The 20,287-nt window shown below is 42.9% G+C and overlaps 1 long non-coding RNA gene across 1 annotated transcript; it reads right to left on the reverse strand.

Moving 5' to 3' along the window:
* Positions 1 to 14,299: 14,299 nt before the first annotated feature.
* LOC129631062 (uncharacterized) lies at positions 14,300 to 19,279 on the reverse strand. Its single transcript, XR_008703874.1, has 3 exons — positions 19,143 to 19,279; positions 16,740 to 16,835; positions 14,300 to 15,254 (listed from the first exon to the last, which is right to left on the reverse strand). It is a non-coding gene; the product is annotated as an uncharacterized LOC129631062 (long non-coding RNA).
* Positions 19,280 to 20,287: the final 1,008 nt, after the last annotated feature.

Genomic DNA, 20,287 nt, shown 5'->3' on the forward strand with positions numbered 1-20,287 from the left:
GGATCATTTGAGCCCCCAGCCATGGCCTCCCCCATCGACCTCCTCCCCAATCAGCAGAATCCTGAGCTCTGGGGCAGCCTCAGGAGAAGACACCTGTGAGTTGGCCACATGCACAGATGGAGCAGAAAGCACAGGTGAATGCCAGCAATAAAGAAGAAAAGCTGAAAACTCTCCTTGCAGCAACACAAGCCACGGTATTATACCCATGACCAGCTTTGTAACCTCAGCCCCTACAGAGCATCTGAACCAACAACCAAGGGCTCTCTCATTCACGGCAGGTATAGCTTTAGTAGCTGTAGACTTTGTGGGCTCCTATCCAAGGGGGCTGGGCCAGGACAGAGCCTGAGCTTCTCCATAGCACTACAGCGGGTCCAGCTCCATGCTGAATGCAATCCCAGAACCTGACTTCACTGAATGCATGCTGGTGACCTTGTGAAAACAACAGCTGAGAGACACCAGGGCCGTGTGCCATCATGCCCATGGTTAAGGTGGGGCCAAGAGCAGTGCTAGCACCTCATAACATGAGAGCTTGCAGAACGCATGAGAGAGGACACCAGAGCACACCCTGAGGGGACCATTCCTAGAGGAGTAATATTCAGTGACTTCTCTCCCAGTGGGTGTGCCCCAATCCCACCTGCCTGGCACCACAGATCAGAATCACAGCAAAGACTCAGATCTGGGAGCTCTATTCCACCATGCAGGGAGCAGACACCACCAGAGGGCACCAACAACCACAGAACAAGGGGGAAACAGCCCTGAATATCCAGGGCAGGCTCTGGTCACAGTTAACAGCAATCAGAGCACAGATCAAGAGAGGACAAGGGCACAAACCTCTGGACCAACCTCACCCACCAAGGTGCAGCTATCAGAAGGAAGATTAACTAGGTGGCTGCATGCTTCAAAACAAAGACCACATACAGAACGCAGGACAACATGAGATGGCAAAGAAATACGATATAGGGGAAGAAACAAGATAAAACCCTCCAAAGACCACTGAATTAAGAGGTGATAGGCAATCTAATGATTACTTCTTGCTTTTAGTCATCTTAAGTGGAGACACTAAACACTTTCACAAATCCTAGGTGCCTAGTAATTCTTAAATCCACTTCTTGCCACACATGTTTCTGAGAATGTTCTATTAGCTGTTTCAATCTAAGAAGCATAAATGATAGTGACAGAGAACTAGTCAGAAACTGAGGACACATAAGACAGTGTCCAAGGAAGCTGAATACAAATAAGATAAACTTAATAAAGTCCTAGTTTTAAGAAATTAAATAAGAGAGACTTTAAAACTATGATTGAAAGAGGGAACTCTACTCATTGCTCTGTGGAGACCTAAATGGGAAGGAATCAATAGGACGGTAAAGACTAGAGATCTCTTTTAAGAATATTTCATGCAAACATGGGCTCGATAAAGGACAGAAACAGGATGGACCTAAAAGAAGAAGATATTAAGAGAAGTTGGCAAGAATATATGGAAGAACTATACAAAAAAGATCTTAATGACCGAGATAACCACGATGGTGTGGTCACTCACCTAGTAACAGACATCCTGGCATCCAAAGTAAAGTCGGCCTTAGAAGGCATGAGGACCAACAAACCTAGTGCAGGTGATGGAACTCCAGCTGACCTATTTCAAGTCCTAAAAGATGATAATGCTAAAGTTCTGCACTCGATAAGCCAGCAAATTTGGAAAACTCAGCAGTGGCCTCAGGACGGAAAAAGGTCAGTTTTCATTCCAATCACAAAGAAAAGCAATGCCAAAGAACGCTCAAACTACTACACAATTTCCCTCATTTCCAACAATAGCAAAGGCTCCAAATTCTCCAAGCCAGGCTTTAACAGTACGTAAACCGACAGCTTCCAGATGTTCAAGCTGGACTTAGAAACGGCAGAGGAACCAGAGATCAAATTGCCAACATGCCTGGGATCATATAAAAAGCGAGAGATTTCTGGAGAAACGACGACATCTGCTTTATTGACTATATCACAGCCTTTGATTGTGTGGACAACAAGAAACTGTGGAAAATTCTTAAAGAGATGGGAACACCAGACTACCTTACCTGCCTCCTGAGAAATCTCTATGCATGTCAACAAGCAACAGTGAGAACTGGACATGTGACAACAGACTGATTCCAAATTGGGAAAGGAGTACGTCAAGGCTGTACATTGTCAGCCTGCTCATTTAATGTATATGCACGGTACATATTGGGACATACTGGGATGGATGAAGCACAAATTGGAATCATGATTTCAGGGAGAAATATCCATAATCTCAGATATACAGATGACACCACCCTTAGAGCAGAAAGCCAAAAGGAACTGAGGAGTCTATTAATGAAACTGAAAGAAGAGCCTGAAAAAGCTGGCTTCAAACTCAATCTTCAAAAAACAAAGATCATGGCACCGGTCAGATCGTTTCATGGCAAATAGTGGGAGAAACAGTGGAAACAGTGAGAAACTTTATTTTTGGGGGGTTCCAACATCACTGCAGATGGTGACTACCGCCATGAAAGTAAAAGATGCTCGCTCCTTGGAAGAAAAGCTATGACCAACCTAGGCAGCAAATTAAAAACCAGAAACACTACTTTGCTGACAAAGGTCCATCCAGTCAAAGCTATGGTTTTTCCAGTAGTCATTTACGGATGTGAGAGTTGGACCATGAAGAAAGCTGACTGCTGAAGAATTGATGCCTTTGAACTGTGGTATTGGAGAAGACTCTTGAGAGTCCCTTGGACTGCAAGAAGATCACACCACTCCATTCTAAAGGAAATCAGTCCTCAATATTCATTGGAAGGACATAGTGAAGCCGAAGTTCTGATACTCTGGCCACCTGATATGAAGAACTGACCCACTGAGAAAGACCCTGATGCTGGGAAAGATTGAAGATGAGAGGAGAAGTGGACGACAGAGGGTGAGATGGTTGCATCGCATCACTGACTCGATGGACATGAGTTTGAGAAGGCTCTGGGAGTTAGTGATGGGCAGGGAAGCCTGGCCTGCTGCAGACCATGGATCGCAGACTCAGAACTGAACTGACTGATATGTATAATTGATGCTCTTTGCTGTATAGGAGTACAAAATTGGAAAACAGCTATATTCCAATTAGAACTTTTAATAAAGATTTCTTTATAGAATCTAAAAATTGTCATAGTTTGAATCAACCATTAATAATGTAGTGGAAAATGTGCTAAGATTTTATGTCCATTTATTTTAAAATTCTATGAGGTAATAAAACACAATAAAGTATTTTAGCACATTAGAATTGGGGCAAATACACTAAAGATATTTAGTATGAGATCATATAAGGTAAAGAGAAACTTTCAAGTCAACCTGAGATGTGCATTGTTTCATTTTCACCAGGTTTTGCTTTCTGCAGTGAAAAATTACTTGAATTTGAAATTTACTTAGAAGGTCCTCTGTGTCGCTCCCAGTAGATAGGAAATTATAAATCAGAGAACAAAAACCCGTCCCTAGTATTCCTGGAAATTTGGTAGTTTGTCTACCACTCCACTCACACATTTCTGTCTAGAGATAGAAGGAAACTTTAAAAGGACTGTCATACAGTTACTCAGAAATGGGCAGAGTTTTCCTAGGGCCCCCAAGAAATCGAAGAGCAATGAATGAATGCAGTTTGTCAGAAGCCAAGAGGAGACTTTTAGGTCACACTGTGATGGAGAAAAGTAATCACTGGAGATAAATTCATGAAGATTTCAGAAAGAGAGAATGGGGCAGGTGATACATTGCTATCACAGTAGCAGAACAAACCCAGGTTTTCAAAAACCATTTCCATTGAAGCAAATCTCCCAACATCACGTGATGAAGGATGAGTTCCTTGCTGCTCCTTGGACCTCTCATCTGAGTCATCATCTCCAGCCATTCATACCTACCTGGGTAAATGGCTGTTGCCTCCATTCTCCTCATATTCCTGGGATCCTTCAATAGCTCCAGAAAGGTGACCAGGTCCACCTTAGAGAGAAGCCCTGGTGATCAGAGAAAGGAATATTTGTGTTGTTAGATTCATCAGTATTGAATCCAATATGTATTCAGGTGAGACGAAAATGCATTTTCTTCTAGAAAACGATTTCCTGAAATACTTTATTCAAAGCTGCTATACAATACTAACACACACCTAACAATCAGGTCCTGAGATTCTGGTCAAGTAGTACTAAGGCAAAAGTAAGTAGTGTCAATGTGAGATTAAGAGAGGATGCAACTATTTAATACCACAGAACTTACACAATTACCACTAAGCTAGAATGAAGGATGCAGAGTACATCAAGGAAGAAAAACATCACCAGCACAACGATTCATCATGAAGCCTTTCTTTCTAAACTCAGAAATAACCTATTATCCCCTAGACAGCACAGATCTGAAAATACTGTGGGAAGCAGAAAATTTCAGAAGACATTCTAGAAATGACAGAACAAAAACACAGTGGGTAGATAAGGGATTCTGGAAGGCAGTTATCCTCACCCAAGGAGGCCAGGTTCCTGTAGTTCTCTACCATCACGTCCCTGTACAATTTCCGCTGACTGGGGTCCAGGCATTCCCACTCCTCTTGAGTGAAGTCTATGGCCACATCCTGAAACATTAGCCGTCCCTGAAATACAAAGTACAGATGCCAATAGGCCGTGGGAAGTCTTCCTAATGTGATCCAAGATGAAAACGGCAAGTTCAGAGACCTGGTCGTGATTTGGTGGCTTGGCTGGTATTATAAAATATATTTTTTTACACAGTTTTCCTATTTACCCAATTTCTAATGTGAAGAAAGGAGGATGAGTTATGATCCACAAGCCATTAGAGAAACTATTCTCATCTGAAAGAGCAATTATAAAATAATCAGGGCCACAGTAGCATATTTATTCCGTGATTCAGGAGCAGACCACGGCCATGTTTTAAGGCATCAGGATGGCAAAAGTCTAACCATGAGGGGTTACTTTTGGAGAAGATGAATAAGCTTTGTCTACATGTACCATAACCTTAAGTAACGCTTATTTACTTTACCAAAGTAACAAAAGATTTTAAAAATGAAAGTAAATCACTTAAAGGCAAAGAAATTCATAATCTCTTCTTGAAAGCTGCATTCTAAGAAAACTTTGTTGTATTAACATAGAGATTAGACTAAATTCCAGTCTGCTACCAGCTTACCAGATAGCAAACAAAAGCTGTTTATCAGTTAACCTTAGAAAAATCTTTTCCATAAATCATGAAGTAGCAGTATTTTTCCAAAGGCATCAGAGTGAAACCATAGAAGGCATGTTTAAATCTGATTAAACTGCAATTGACCGTGTAGCCTGGTCACTGCTGTGACTTGTAACACTTTAACAGGATAAGTAGAATTATAGTTGACCTGATTTTATTAGGGCGTATCAGATCTATATGAACTCCACATAATTTAGGATATCTATATTGGTAAAATCCACCATACACTATAATCTGAGAATATTTACACCCACTCAACAGGACTTCCCATGTAACTTTACATGTCCAATGAACCCAGGTAGTTTAATAGCTCCCTGGGATGTCTCAGGGGCCCTCTGAAGCATTTGAAAGTCAACTAGAAGTCAAATCATTTAGGAAGCTTTGTGGACAAATATCAAAAGGGGTTATTATAACAATCTGTCAGATAAGATCTGAGTAACAGGCAAATTTGGCCTTGGAATACGGAATGAAGCACGGCGAAGACTAATAGAGTTTTGCCAAGAAAATGCACTGGTCATAACAAACACCATCTTCCAACAACACAAGAGAAGACTTTACACATGGACATCACCAGATGGGCAACACCGAAATCAGATTGATTATATTCTTTGCAGCCAAAGATGGAGAAGCTCTATACAGTCAACAAAAACAAGACCAGGAGCTGATTATGCCTCAGATCATGAACTCCTTATTAACAAATTCAGACTTAACTTGAACAAAGTAGGGGAAACCATTACACCATTCAGGTATGACCCAAATCAAATCCTTTATAATTATACAGTGGAAGTGAGAAATAGATTTAAGGGCCTAGATCTGATAGAGTGCCTGATGAACTATGGAATGAAGTTCGGGACATTGTACAGGAGACAGGGATCAAGACCATCCCCATGGAAAAGAAATACAAAAAAGCAAAACGGCTATCTGGGGAGGCCTTACAAATAGCTGTGAAAAAAAGAGAAGCGAAAAGCAAAGGAGAAAAGGAAAGATATAAGCATCTGAATGCAGAGTTCCAAAGAATAGCAAGAAGAGATAAGAAAGCCTTCCTCAGCGATCAATGCAAAGAAATAGAGGAAAACAACAGAATGGCAAAGACTAGAGATCTCTTCAAGAAAATTAGCGATACCAAGGGAACATTTCATGCAAAGATGGGCTCGATAAAGGACGGAAATGGTATGGACCTAACAGAAGCGGAAGATATTAAGAAGAGGTGGCAAGAATACACAGAAGAACTGTACAAAAAAGATCTTCACGACCCAGATAATCACGATGGTGCGATCACTGACCTGGAGCCAGACATCCTGGAATGTGAAGTCAAGTGGGCCTTAGAAAGCATCATTAAGGAAATAAAAAAAAAAAAAGAAAGCATCACTACGAACAAATCTAGTGGAGGTGATGGAATTACAGATGAGTTCTTTCAAATCCTGAAAGATGATGCTGTGAAAGTGCTGTACTCAATATGCCAGCACATTTGGAAAACTTAGCAGTGGCCACTGGACTGGAAAAGCTCAGTTTTCATTCCAATCCCAGGCAATGCCAAAGAATGCTCAAAGTACTGCACAATTGTACTCAACTCACATTCTAGTAAAGTAATGCTCAAAATTCTCCAAGCCAGGCTTCAGCAATACGTGAACTGTCAACTTCCTGATGTTTAAGATGGTTTTAGAAAAGGCAGAGGAACCAGAGACCAAATTGCCAACATCCGCTGGATCATGGAAAAAGCAAGAGAGTTCCAGAAAAACATCTATTTCTGCTTTATTGACTATGCCAAAGCCTTTGACTGTGTGGATCACAATAGACTGGAAAATTCTGAAAGAGATGGGACTACCAAACCACCTGACCTGCCTCTTGAGAAATCTGTATGTAGGTCAGGAAGCAATACTTGGAACTGGATATAGAACAACAGAGTGGTTCCAAATAGGAAAAGGAGTATGTCAAGGCTGTATATTGTCACCCTGGTTATTTAACTTATATGCACAGTACATCATGAGAAACACTGGACTGGAATAAGCACAAGCTGGAATCAAGATTGCCGGGAGAAATATCAATAACCTCAGATATGCAGATGACACCACCCTTATGGCAGAAAGTGAAGAGGAACTCAAAAGCCTCTTGATGAACGTGAAAGTGGAGAGTGAAAAAGTTGGCTTAAAGCTCAACATTCAGAAAACGAAGATCATGGCATCTGGTCCCATCACTTCATAGGAAATAGATGGGTTAACAGTGGAAACAGTGTCAGACTTTATTTTTTGGGCTCCAAAATTACTGCAGATGGTGACTGCAGCCATGAAATTAAAAGACGCTTACTCCTTGGAAGGAAAGTTATGACCAACTTAGATAGCATATTGAAAAGCAGAGACATTACTTTGCCAACAAAGGTCCCTCTAGTCAAGCCTATTGTTTTTCCTGTGGTCATGTATGGATGTGAAAGTTGGACTGTGAAGAAGGCTGAGCGCTGAAGAATTGATGCTTTTGAACTGTGATATTGGAGAAGACTCTTGAGAGTCCCTTGGACAGCAAGCAGTTCCAACCAGTCTTTTCTGAAGGAGATCAGCCCTGGGATTTCTTTGGAAGGAATGACGCTAAAGCCGAAACTGCAGTACTTTGGCCACCTCACGCGAAGAGTTGACTCAATGGAAAATTCTCTGATGCTGGGAGGGATTGGGGGCAGGAGAAGAAGGGGACGACCGAGGATGAGATGGCTGCATGGCATCACTGACTCGATGGACGTGAGTCTGAGTGAACTCCGGGAGTTGGTGATGGACAGGGAGGCCTGGCGTGCTGCGATTCATGGGGTTGCAAAGAGTCGGACACGACTGAGCGACTGAACTGCACTGAACTGAGCTTCTTTGGCTGGCAATACTGTGTTTTCTGTCATTCTGATGTGTCAGGAGGACAATGGGTTCCTTGGGATCATGATTACGGGTAAGTGTAAACAAACCCGTTCAGAAGTTAAGAAGCTTATCAAGTCCAAAGAAACAGCATTTCAGGAAAGAGACAGAATAAACAAACAAAAGGACTATGCCTCTTACCTCGGAATGAGTCATTTCTGACTCCTTGCTTTCCTCTTCCTCTGGGCTTCCTTCTCACGTAAGATCAGTCTTGGGAAGTGACCCCCGAATGTTGAAAATAGACTGTTCAATACCTAGAAAACCACACTGAGCTCCCTATAACACAGCCCCACACAGAGGGAGGATCACAAGAGGTACAAAATACAATCCTCTACGGCCACTGACACAGCAGGGATTCTGGAACACAGACTCAAACGTGGTGTTTTTAGTTTTATTCTTTTCTTCAGAACTTGCGGCCCTTCCTGTGAAAACCACACGTTCTAGGCTGACCCTCCCCTTCAAACCGTAGGCGAGACTCTGACCAAACTCCATACAGATACAGCCTCCTTCACTTCTTCGTGGATCAGGGACTTAGGGGTTGGGCAATGCAGGACTTTAAGCAGCGGTCTCCACAAGTTAGAAGGCAGAACTCCCAGAGAAGGACGTGGACTCTAGAACGATAGTAACAGGAAGCGGATGTGGACCCCAGGGAGCCGGCAGCTAAGATGAAGGACTTCAGAACTTCTCACGGCGATACGAGGACATACACTGGGGACGGGAAAATGGAGACGGTAGTTTGAACGTTCACAGAGACCCCGGAAACCCAGGTGTGAAAGACAAAAGGCTGTGGGACTAGGAATCGGGTTTTAAACAAACAAAACTCACCAGGACACTCTGTCACTCATTTAAAAGCAATTCCGGGTCTGCAGGATACTGCGCACGCGCGGGAGGATGATCCGGTACGGAGGCAGGTGAGTGCGCTACGCCGCGGCCAACGAGAGGCGTCGTAAGGTAGAAGGTAGGACGAGGCCACAAGCGCAGGTACGTAGGGGAGGGGCCAGTGGGGGTGGAGCCTTGCCTCCCCTCAACCCCACTCCTGTCAATTTTGGGTCTGTTGGTCCTTCTGTCCAGTTGTGCTTCCTTTCTCTGCCTTTTGATGCCTTTAAATCGCTTGGATTCCTTCTGGAGCAGAGCTGCTTCTTGCCTGTTCTAACTAGTGTTTCAGACAATTAAGGCAAAAGAGAAAAATTTTGAGAGGTGTCTCTATGGGAAGCCGAGGTGTTTTCAGCAAGTTGAAAAACGGGGAAAATTCAAAAGCCCTTTGTGTGAGTGTGTGAAGATGGGTGTCTCCTCAGTGACGAAAAGTAGAACGTAATCACTTCAGCAGCAGCCGCAACAACAATTAACAGAAGCAATCTGTGTATCAACAGACTCTGGCAGGAGTAACTTCTGTGGTTATGTTATAAACAACAATGTGGGTTCCGGTCTCCCTCTTTCTTTCTGGACTCACTTCCTAAGAGAAAAGCCAACTGCCCTGTTGTAAGCAGGTCTCTGGTTACAGTTTCCTCCCAACGGTTCATCTGAGTGATTCAATTCAGTTCAGTCGCTCAGTCGTGTCCGACTCTTTGGGACCCCATTGAGTCAGTGATGCCACCCAACCATCTCATCCTCTATTGTCCCCTTCTGCTCCTGTCTTCAACCTTTCCCAGTATCAGGGTCTTTTCTAATGTCACTTATTCGCATCAGGTGGCCAAAGTATTCGAGTTTCACCTTCAGCAACAGTCCTTTCAATGAATATTCAGGACTGATTTCCTTTACGATGGACTGGTTGGATCTCCTTGCTCTCCAAGGGACTCAGAGTCTTCACCACCACAGTTACAAAGCATCAATTCTTCAGTGCTCAGCTTTCTTTATAGCCCAACTGTGCCATCCGTACATGACTCCTGGAAAAACCATACCCTTGACTACACGGACATTTGTTGGCAAAATAATATCTGTGATTTTTAATATGCTATCTAAGTTCGTCATAACTTTTCTTCCAAGGAATAAACGTCTTTAAATTATATGGCTGCAGTGATTTTGGAACCCGAGAAAATAAAGTCTGTCACTGTTTCCATTGTTTCCCATCCATTTCCCATGAAGTGTTGAGACCAGATGCCATGATCTTAGTTTTCTGAATGTTGAGTTTTAAGCGAACTTTTTCACTCTCCTCTTTCAGTTTCATCAAAAGGCTCTTTAACTCTTCTTCGCTCTCTGCCCTAAGGGTTGTGTCATCTGCATTCCTGAGATTATTGGTATTTCTACCAGCAATCTTGATTCCAGCTTGTGCTTCATGCAGTCCAGCATTTCTCATGATGTACTCTACATATGAGTTAAATAAACAGGGTGACCCATGCTTAGGGTGGGGCCAAGAGCAATGCCAGTAATAGGATCACACAAGACCTTGCTAGAGCATGAAAGGTGACACACAGAGCACACCCCGTGGAGAATATTTTGCGAGGAGAAATATTCAGTGGCTTCTCTCCCAGTGGGTGTGCCCCAATCCCACCAGCCTCGCACCACAGATCAGAAACACAGCTCAGAAACAGATCTGGGGCTCTATTCCACCAACCAGGGAGAGGTATCACCACAAAGAGGGCAGTGAAAACCACAGAGCAATGGGGAAGTTCCCCTCAATATCCAGGGCAAGCTCTGGCCATAGTAATCCAATTAAAGCCCAGGTCGAGGGGATAAAGGCACAAACCCCTGCACCAACCTCACCCAACAAGTTGCAGACACCAAATGGAAGACTAACTGGGTTCCTGTAGCCGTCAAAACAGAGATCACAGACAGAAAACTGGACAAAATGAGATGGCAAAGAAATACGATATAGAGAGCAAAGCAACATCAAACCCTACAAGAACCACTAAATGAAGAGAAGATAAGCAATCTAAAAATTACTTCTTGCTTTTAGTCATCTTAAGTGGAGACACCAGACGTTTTCACAAATCCTAGGCTTCTGATAATTCTTTAATCCACTTCTTTTTAAACATGTTTCTGAGAATGTTCTATTAGATGTTTCAGTCTAAAAATAATAAATGATAGTGACAGAAAACGAATCAGAAACTGAGGACACATAAGACAGTGTCCAAGGAAGTGGATTACAAATAAGATAAACTAAATAAAGTGCTAGTTCTTAAGAAATTAAATAAGAAGAGAGCCTTTTAAAAATATGGTTGAAACACAGGCAAGTGTACTCATAGCTCTGTGGAGACCAAAGTGGTACAGAAATCAATAGAATGGGGAAGACTGGAGATCTCTTCACGGAAATTGATATACCAAGGGAACTTTTCATACAAAGATGGGCACAATAAAGGACAGAAATGGTATGGACCTAACAGAAGTGGAGAATAATTAAGAAAAAGCGACAAGAATACAAGGAGAGATATACAAAAAAGATCATAATGACCAATATAACCAGGATCGTGTGATGACTCAGCTAGAGACAGACATCCTGGAGTCTGAAGTCAAGTGGGCCATGGGAAGGATCACTATGAATAAAGCTAGTGGAGGTGATAGAATTCCAGTTGAGCTGTTTCAAGTCCTAAAAGATGATGTTGCTCAAGTGCTGCAGACAGTATGCCAGCTAATTTGGAGACCTCAGTAGTGGCCAAGGACTGGAAAAGGTCAGTTTTCATTCCATTCCCAAAGAAAGACAATGCCAAAGAATGATGAAACTAGTGCACAATTGCACTCATTTCACATACTACAAAAGTAAGGTTCAAAATTCTCCAAGCATGGCATCAACAGTATATGAACCGAGAATTTCCAGATGTTCAAGCTGGATTTACAAAAGGCAGAGGAACCAGAGATTAAACTGCCAACATCCGTTGAATCATAGAAAAAGCAAGAGAGTTCTAGAAAAACATCTACTTATGCCTTATTGACTACGCCACAGCCTTTGATGGTGTGGATCAAAATAAAGTGGAAAATTCTTAACAAGATGGGAATACCAGGCCACCTTACCTGCCTCCTGAGAAATCTGTATGCAAGTCAAGAAGAAACAGTACCGGAGATGGAACAATGGACTAGTTGCAAATTGGGAAAGGAATATGTCAAGACTGCCTATTGTCACCCTGCTTATTTAACTTATATGCAGAGTACATCATGCAGGAGCTCTCAGCTCGGTGCCTGGGTTGGGAAGATCCCCTAGAGAAGGGAATGGCTCCCCACTCCAGTATTCTGGCCTGAAGAAGTCCATGGATTGTATAGTCCATAGGGTCACAAAGAGTTGGTCAGAACTGAGTGAGTTTGCAGGTGATGAAATTCCAGTTCAGCTATTCCAAATCCTGAAAGATGATGCTGTGAAAGTGCTGCACTCAATATGCCAGCAATTTTGGAAAACTCAGCCGTGGCCACAGGACTGGAAAAGGACAGTTTTCATTCCAATCCCAAAGAAAGGCAATGCCAAAGAATGCTCAAACTACCGCACAATTGCACTCATCTCACACGCTAGTAAAGTAACGCTCAAAATTCTCCAAGCCAGGCTTCAGCAATATGTGGACCGTCTTGATGTTCAAGCTAGTTTTAGAAAAGGCAGAGGAACCAGAGATCAAATTGCCAACATCCACTGGATCACAGAAAATGCAAGAGAGTTCCAGAAAAAACATCTATTTCTGCTTTCTTGACTATGCCAAAGCCTTTAACTGTGTGGATCACAATAGACTGTGGAAAATTCTGAAAGAGATGGGAATGCCAGACCACCTGATCTGCCTCTTGAGAAATGTATGCAGGTCAGGAAGCAACAGTTAGAACTGGACATGGAACAACAGACTGGTTCCAAATAGGAAAAGGAGATCATCAAGGCTGTATATTGTCACCCTGCTTATTTAACTTATATGCAGAGTACATCATGAGAAACTCTGGACTGGAAGAAACACAAGCTGGAATCAAGATTGCTGGGAGAAATATCAATAACCTCAGATATGCAGATGACACCACCCTTATGGCAGAAAGTGAAGAAGAACTCAAAAGCCTCTGATGAAAGTGAAAGTGGAGAGTGAAAAGTTGGCTTAAAGCTCAACATTCAGACAACGAAGATCATGGCATCCGGTCCCAGCACTTCATGGGAAATAGATGGGAAAACAGTGGAAACAGTGTCAGACTTTATTTTTCTGGCTCCAAAATCACTGCAGATGGTGACTGCAGCCATGAAATTAAAAGACGCTTACTCCTTGGAAGAAAATTTATGACCAACCTAGATAGCATATTCAAAACAGAGACATTACTTTGCCAACAAAGGTTCGTCTAGTCAAGGCCATGGTTTTTCCTGTGGTCATGTATGGATGTGCGAGTTGGACTGTGAAGAAGGCTGAGCGCCGAAGAATTGATGCTTTTGAACTGTGGTGTTGGAGAAGACTCTTGAGAGTCCCTTGGACTGCAAGGAGGTCCAACCAGTCCATTCTGAAGGAGATCAGCCCTGGGATTCCTTTGGAAGGAATGCTGCTAAAGCTGAAACTCCAGTACTTTGGCCACCTCATGGGAAGGGTTGACTCATTGGAAAAGACTTTGCTGCTGGGAGGGATTGGGGGCAGGAGGAGAAGGGGACGACCGAGGATGAGATGGCTGGATGGCATCACTGACTCGATGGACGTGAGTCTGAGTGAACTCTGGGAGTTGGTGATGGACAGGGAGGCCTGGCGTGCTGTGATTCATGGGGTCGCAAAGAGTCAGACACGACTGAGAGGCTGATCTGATCTGATATGATTGACTTTCACTTTCACTTTGCATCATGTGAAATGTCGCGCTTGAAGAAGCACAAACTGGAATCAAGACTGCAGGGAGAAATATCAATAACCTCAGATATACAGATGACACGACCCTAATTGCAGAAAGCAAAGAGTGCCGGGGTCCAGCCCCGGCTGATCCAGAGTATTCGAAGCGGGGCCGATGTCGTGAGGATCAGGATACAATAGCTTCAATTAGATATTATTTAGAGATATAAAGAGTAATAGAATGAAGATAGCTCAATAGGAAAATTCAGTGGAGAAGAGTCTGAGTAGCTTGGTTTACGCAGGAGACCAATAAAACTTCAAGACAAGAAGTTTGCACCACTTACGTAGGCCGCAGGCGTCCTTCTGTTCTCCTGAAGGAGAGGAGGCACTGAGGCCTCCCCAGTCGGATCTTAGAAGCCCAGGCATAACTAGTAAGCATGGCGGGTTTCGTGCTCCAGATGGAGACTCAGCCAGAGTTTGAGAGAGAGAGAGAGAGACATGGGGAGACCAGTATTTCAAGGAACTGATCCCAATTCTTTATTTTCCAGAGTCTGTTTTTATACACTGAGATGTTATGCAAAAGTCACGTGGGGACAGCAGTCCTGACTTTTATTAAAGTCAGGTGCTTCATACAAATGTATACAGAGGTATTAGGGGTGTTACATCATCTTCTGGCCAGGGGGCCTGCTGACAATTTAAGACCCTCTCCTTGTGACAGCGGTCAGTCAACACTTATTTCTCCAGGGGTGATTATTCTTAAAACAGATGCCACCCAAATAACATTACATTCCTATAGGGTGAGGGTGTAGTGGGTTTTAATTAAGGAAAGAATTTACTTAGCCTAAGGTCTAACGTGATTAATATCAAAGGTTAATACTTATTTCTTCTATATATTCATTAATGTGTATAAGGGCAGGGGATGTGGAGACTTAGCAGTAAGCATTTGCTCAACAAATGAAAAACCCTTCACCAATACAATTTCTAATCAGCCCACTATACTTATACTAATGCTTTTCTAACTTCTCTAAAGAACCTGTTTTTAGAAGGTTTAAAGCATCTCATGCCTCTCACTGTTGGGAGGCTGTGAGCAATCACATGTGGCTGGACAAGCCTGTCAGGCAGGCTAGAGAACCTTCAGAGGAGTTTGTAGGTTGAAACACTCTTGTCACACCCAGGAGTTTTTATTAACTGGAGCTCTAAGTTAACTCCTTCTCCAAAAGAGGTGGTGGGGGACAGCCCCCCCCCACCCACCCCCCCCGTAAAGTCAGAGGTGTAGGTGAGAGCACAAAGTAGTCAAGTAGGCAGGCTCTGGTTATGGGGGTAGATGCTCGAGGATTTCCAGGGGGACTCCTGAGGCTCGATCCCGCCTTTGTGTATGTTGAGCCTCCTTCCTCATGACCTTTGCCATGGGTGGAGTGCCTCACGCTGGCCCCCAACAAAAGAGGAACTGAAGAGTGTCTTGATGAAACTGAAAGAGAGAAGTGAAAAAGTTGGCTTCAAACTCAGCATTTAGAAAACTAAGATCATGGCATATGGTCCCATCACTTCATGGCAAATAGATGGGAAAACAATCAAAACAGTGACAGACTTTCTTTTCTTGGGCTGCAAAATCACTGCAGATGTTGACTTCAACCATGAAAGTAGAAAACGCTTGCTCCTTGGAAGGAAAGCTATGAGCAATATAGACAGCATACCAAAAAATAGAGACATTCCTTTGCAGACAAATGTCTGTGTACTCAAAGATATGGTTTTTCCAGTAGTCATGTATGGATGTGAGACTTGAACCATAAAGAAGCCTGAGCATCGAAGAATTGATGCTTTTGAACTGTGGTGTTGGAGAAGACTCTTGAGAGTCTCTTAGACTGCAAGGAGATCACACCACTCTATTCTAAAGGAAATCAATCCTGGATATTCATTGGAAGGACTGATGCTAAGGCTGAAGCGCCAATACTTGGACCATCTGATGTGAAGAACTGATGCGTTGGAAAACATCCTGATGCTGGGTAAGACTGAGGGCAGGAGGAGAAGGGGACGACAGAGGATGAGATGGTTGGATGGCATCACTGACTCAATGAACGTGAGTTTGAGCAGGGCCTGGGAGTTGGTGATGGACACGGAAGCCTGGCATGCTGTAATCCATGGGGTCCCAAAGAATTGGACACGACTGAGTGACGGAACTGAACTGACTGATAGATATAATTGATTCTCTTTTCTATACAGTAGTACAAAATTGTAAAACAGCTATATTCCAGTTAGAACTTTTTAAACTAATTTCTTTATATAATCTAGAAATGTTTATAACTTGAATCAAGTATTAATAATATGGTGTGAAATGTGCTAAGCATTTATGCCAGTTCATTTTAAAATTCTATGAGGTAATTGAATATAGTAAACATTTTTGCATTTTAGAATTGGGGCAAATATATTTAAGATATTTAATAGGAGATCATATAAGGAAAAGAGAAACCTGAGATGTGCAGTCTTTCATTTTCGGGACGTTTTGCTTTCTGTAGTGAAAAAAGTTTTTAAGTTTGAAATTTATTTAGGAGGTCCTTCTAGATCCCAGTGAATAGGAAGTTATAAATCAGAAAACAAAAACCTGTCCCAGTATTCCTAGAAATTTAGCAGTTTGTCTACCACTTCACTCACACATTTTTGCCTGGAGGTACAAAGAAACTTTAAAAGGACTGTCATACAGTTACTCAAAATGGGTACAGTTTTCTTGGACCCCCAAGAAATGGAAGGGCAACCAATGAATGCAGTTTCTCACAAGACAAGAGGAGACTTTTAGTTCACACTGATACATTTCTATGACAGCAGTGGACACAAACCCAGGTTTTCCAAAATCATTTCCACCAAAGATGATCTTCCAAAACCACCTGACAAAGGATGACTTCCTCACTACTCCTTGGACCTCTGATCTGAGTCATCATCTCCATCCATTCATACATACCTGGGAATACTGCTGTTGACTCCATTCTCCTTATACTCCTGGGATCATTCAATTGCTCCAGAAAGGTAATCAGGTCCAGCTTAGAGCCCACGAGACCTGTTCATCAGAGAAAGGAATATTTGTGTTGTCAGAGACTCATCAGTGTCCAATCCAATATATGTTCAGTTGAGACAAGAACGCAAGAGACAATGTTAATACAGCCTGGAAAATGATTTCCCCAAATAGTTTTTTCAAATCACCTATATAACACTGACAAATACATAACATCAGATCCTGAGATACTGGTCAAGTACGACAAAGGTAAAGTAAGTGTGTAACTGTGAAATTAAGAAAAGGTGTGCCTCTGGCATGACCCTGAGGGATGGTATGGGGAGTGAGGTGGGAGGGGGGTTGAGGATGGGGAACACGTGTACACCCTGGCGGATGCATGTTGATGTATGGCAAAACCAATACAATCTTGTAAAGTAAAATAATAATAATAATAAAACTAAAAAAAAAGAAAAAATTAAAAAAGAAAAGGTGAGCCTATTTAATACTACAGAGCTTATACAATTACCACTAACCTAGAATGCAGTGATAGGTTCCAGTGAAGGGTGTCAGATTCATGATCTCCAAACAAGAAGATTTAACTCTGGGACCAGGGACCAGGCACCAGGGTTGATCACTGAAGAGCATTTGTGTAGCAGAACTTTATTAAAGTGAAAAAGAGACAGAGAAGTTTCTGACATAGACATCAGAAGGGGGTGGAGAGTGCCCCCCTTGCTAGTCTAAGCAAGGGAGCTATATACTTTTTAAATCAGTAATTACAATAAATCAAAAGAATGTCTCAAGGTTTTAAAATTTTTACCAGACCCACTCCCACAATCCTAAAGGAAATCAGTTCTGAATAGTCATTGGAAGTACTGATGCTGAAACTAAGACTCCAATACTTTGGCAAGCTCATGCGAAGAGCTGACTTATTTCAAAAGACCCTGAGGCTGGAAAAGATTGAAGGTGGGAGGAGAAGGGGACTACAGAGGATGAGATGGTTGGATGGCATCACCGACTCAATGGGTTTGAGTAAACTCCGTGAGTTGGTGATGGTCAGGGAGGCTTGGTGTGCTGCGGTCCATGGGGTCGCAAATAGTCAGACAAGACTGAGCAACTGAACTGAACTGAACCAGACCCTCTCCCATAATATAAATTCTAAGATCTCAAGCAGGATACATTTTGTTATATAATCCCTAGTACAAAGTTTAAACCGAGTTTTTTGTTGTATAATCATCAGCTCTCGGCTTAAAGAAAAAGTGCTGTGTCTAAGACACATAAAGACTTAAAAAAGTCATTTTATGTGTCTAAGACCAAGGAATGTAAAGGGAAAGAAGGTATTTGTCTTTTCCTCCTCCTTGAGAATTGCAGACCCCTATCTCCTCCTTGAGAGTCCCAGACCACCTCCCTCCCCCTTCCTCCTTGGGACCCTGGACTTCTTATCAACCTGCCTAGGAATTGACTCTCACAGAAGGAGGCAGAGTACATCAAGGAAGAAAAAGGTTACAAGCATAATGAATTATCCTGAAGCCTTTCTTTCCAAATTCATACATACCCATTTCCCTTAGAAAGGAGAGATTTCAAACTATTGTGGGAATCAGAAATTTTCAGAAACATTCTAGAAATGATGGAACCAAAACCCAGTAGGTAGATAAGGGATTCTGGAAGGAAGCTGTCATCATCCAAGCAGGCCAGCTTCCTAGAGTGCTCTCACATCACGTCCCTGTACAGTGCCCATGGAAAATTTTGTGAAAATTCTGGACCACTGAATTGAGTCACTGGGCTTCCCAGCTGGCTCAGTGGTAAAGAATCTGCCTTCCAGTGCTGGAGATGCGGCTTCAGTCTCGGGGTGGAGAGAATCCAGGGGAGGAGGAAATGGCAACCCACTGCAGAATTCTTGCCCGGAAAAATCCCATGGACAGAAGAGAGTTGATTCTATGTATAATGGCACTTTCAAACTCTGTTCTAAATATCTAAATGGCATGCAGGTGCTAAGTCATCACTGCATTTCCCAACGTCCCTAAAATCCCAACACCAAACCACATCCCAGTGGGAGTGAGGATAGGAGTGACTGCAAATGCTGATCTCTCACAAAAAAGAATATTTTCAACAGTTGAAAGTCTCTGATCGACGCTGAGAATTCATCATGCTCCATAGAAACCGAGGCTGCAGACAACAGAGAAAAGGCTCTGGGACAGAAGGAAGTAGTCTAAAGGGCTGGTCTGCACTATCATAAGAAGAAATAGGAAAAATAAGATGATAATAAATGCCCGGGAAGAAAAATTAGAAGCAGAGAGCTAAAGGCTTGCATATTCTCATTCGGGCATTTTAGGAGGAAAAGCAGACACAGCCTGAGACCCAGGACAGGATATTTACCTGAGAAGCTGCCATTTCCTCCTCTTCTTCTCCTGCTCTGTCTTCTCTGGGGATATTACGCTGCAAACGCACTTACGAGTTTTGAGAAAATACCTTGGAGGGCATCAACACAACTTTCTAACCTGCAACCACCGCTCCTACAAACAGAAGGATTTTGAAAAGCTGAGAAGACCGACCTCTCCTGTCCTCTGTCTCAGGAGAGATTCAGGAACAATCAATTCCTACCTGGAGACCAGCCTGTGAACTCATTTCTTGATTGTTCTCTCCCCATAGAGAACTCCTAACACTCTGCTCACACAGATGATGTGAGCTGACTGACTTCCGCAGTCCAAATCCAGCTAGACCAACCCTGCTGCCTCTCCTCAGAAAGACTCTGGGGCTCAGCTCTAAGATGGACCAGATGGGCCAGGAGCCACGTCCTTAACCAGGGCCTCTGCTTAGAATCACCTGGAACACTTCCTAGACACCACAGTGATGCTCCCACAGGACCACACAGAACTCTGTTGGGAGGGCATCAGTGAGGTCATTTCTGAAACGGGTCACGTAATCCTGATGGGAATCCAGAAGGAAACCACTTGGCTAAAGATTCTTTCTGAACCATCTCAATGAATACAAATTCCTGGTGGTCAGGTGCCCACTCCAAGAACTTATGAATCTGCAGGTCTACAGTCGGGCCATGAAAGGAGTCATCAGCAAATCCCATTTTTTTCTGATGTTTCTTCCCCGAAACCAACGTTCCCGAGTCCTGAGCTCAAAGCCTCACACTCACCACACCTAAGACTTCTCTGTAGGGGACGATTTAGGGCAGGAATTTCTGAGAGAGGTTAAAGCTAGAATCAGGCAGAGAAAACAGGAGTACTTGCAGTTCAGCTTTTACACTTTGCCCTGAGTCTTTGCCTCAGGCTCTCTAGGCTGAGTGTGGGTTAATTCATTCAAACCAAGTCAAGGACTCTGGTGAGCACTGTGGGGGTGTTGAAAGCTTGTTGTTCAACCAAAAAGACCCCTGGATTCTTGGCCTCCTGAGAAAAAGAATTCAATCTGGGGCCAGAGATGAGGCTTGATCGCTCAGAGCTTTTGTGTAATAAAGTTTTATTAAAGTATAAAAGAGATAGAGAAAGCTTCTGACATAGACTTCAGAAGGGGTT

This window comes from Bubalus kerabau, chromosome 17 (assembly GCF_029407905.1).
Source record: "Bubalus kerabau isolate K-KA32 ecotype Philippines breed swamp buffalo chromosome 17, PCC_UOA_SB_1v2, whole genome shotgun sequence".
Classification (NCBI taxonomy): Eukaryota; Metazoa; Chordata; class Mammalia; order Artiodactyla; family Bovidae; genus Bubalus; species Bubalus kerabau.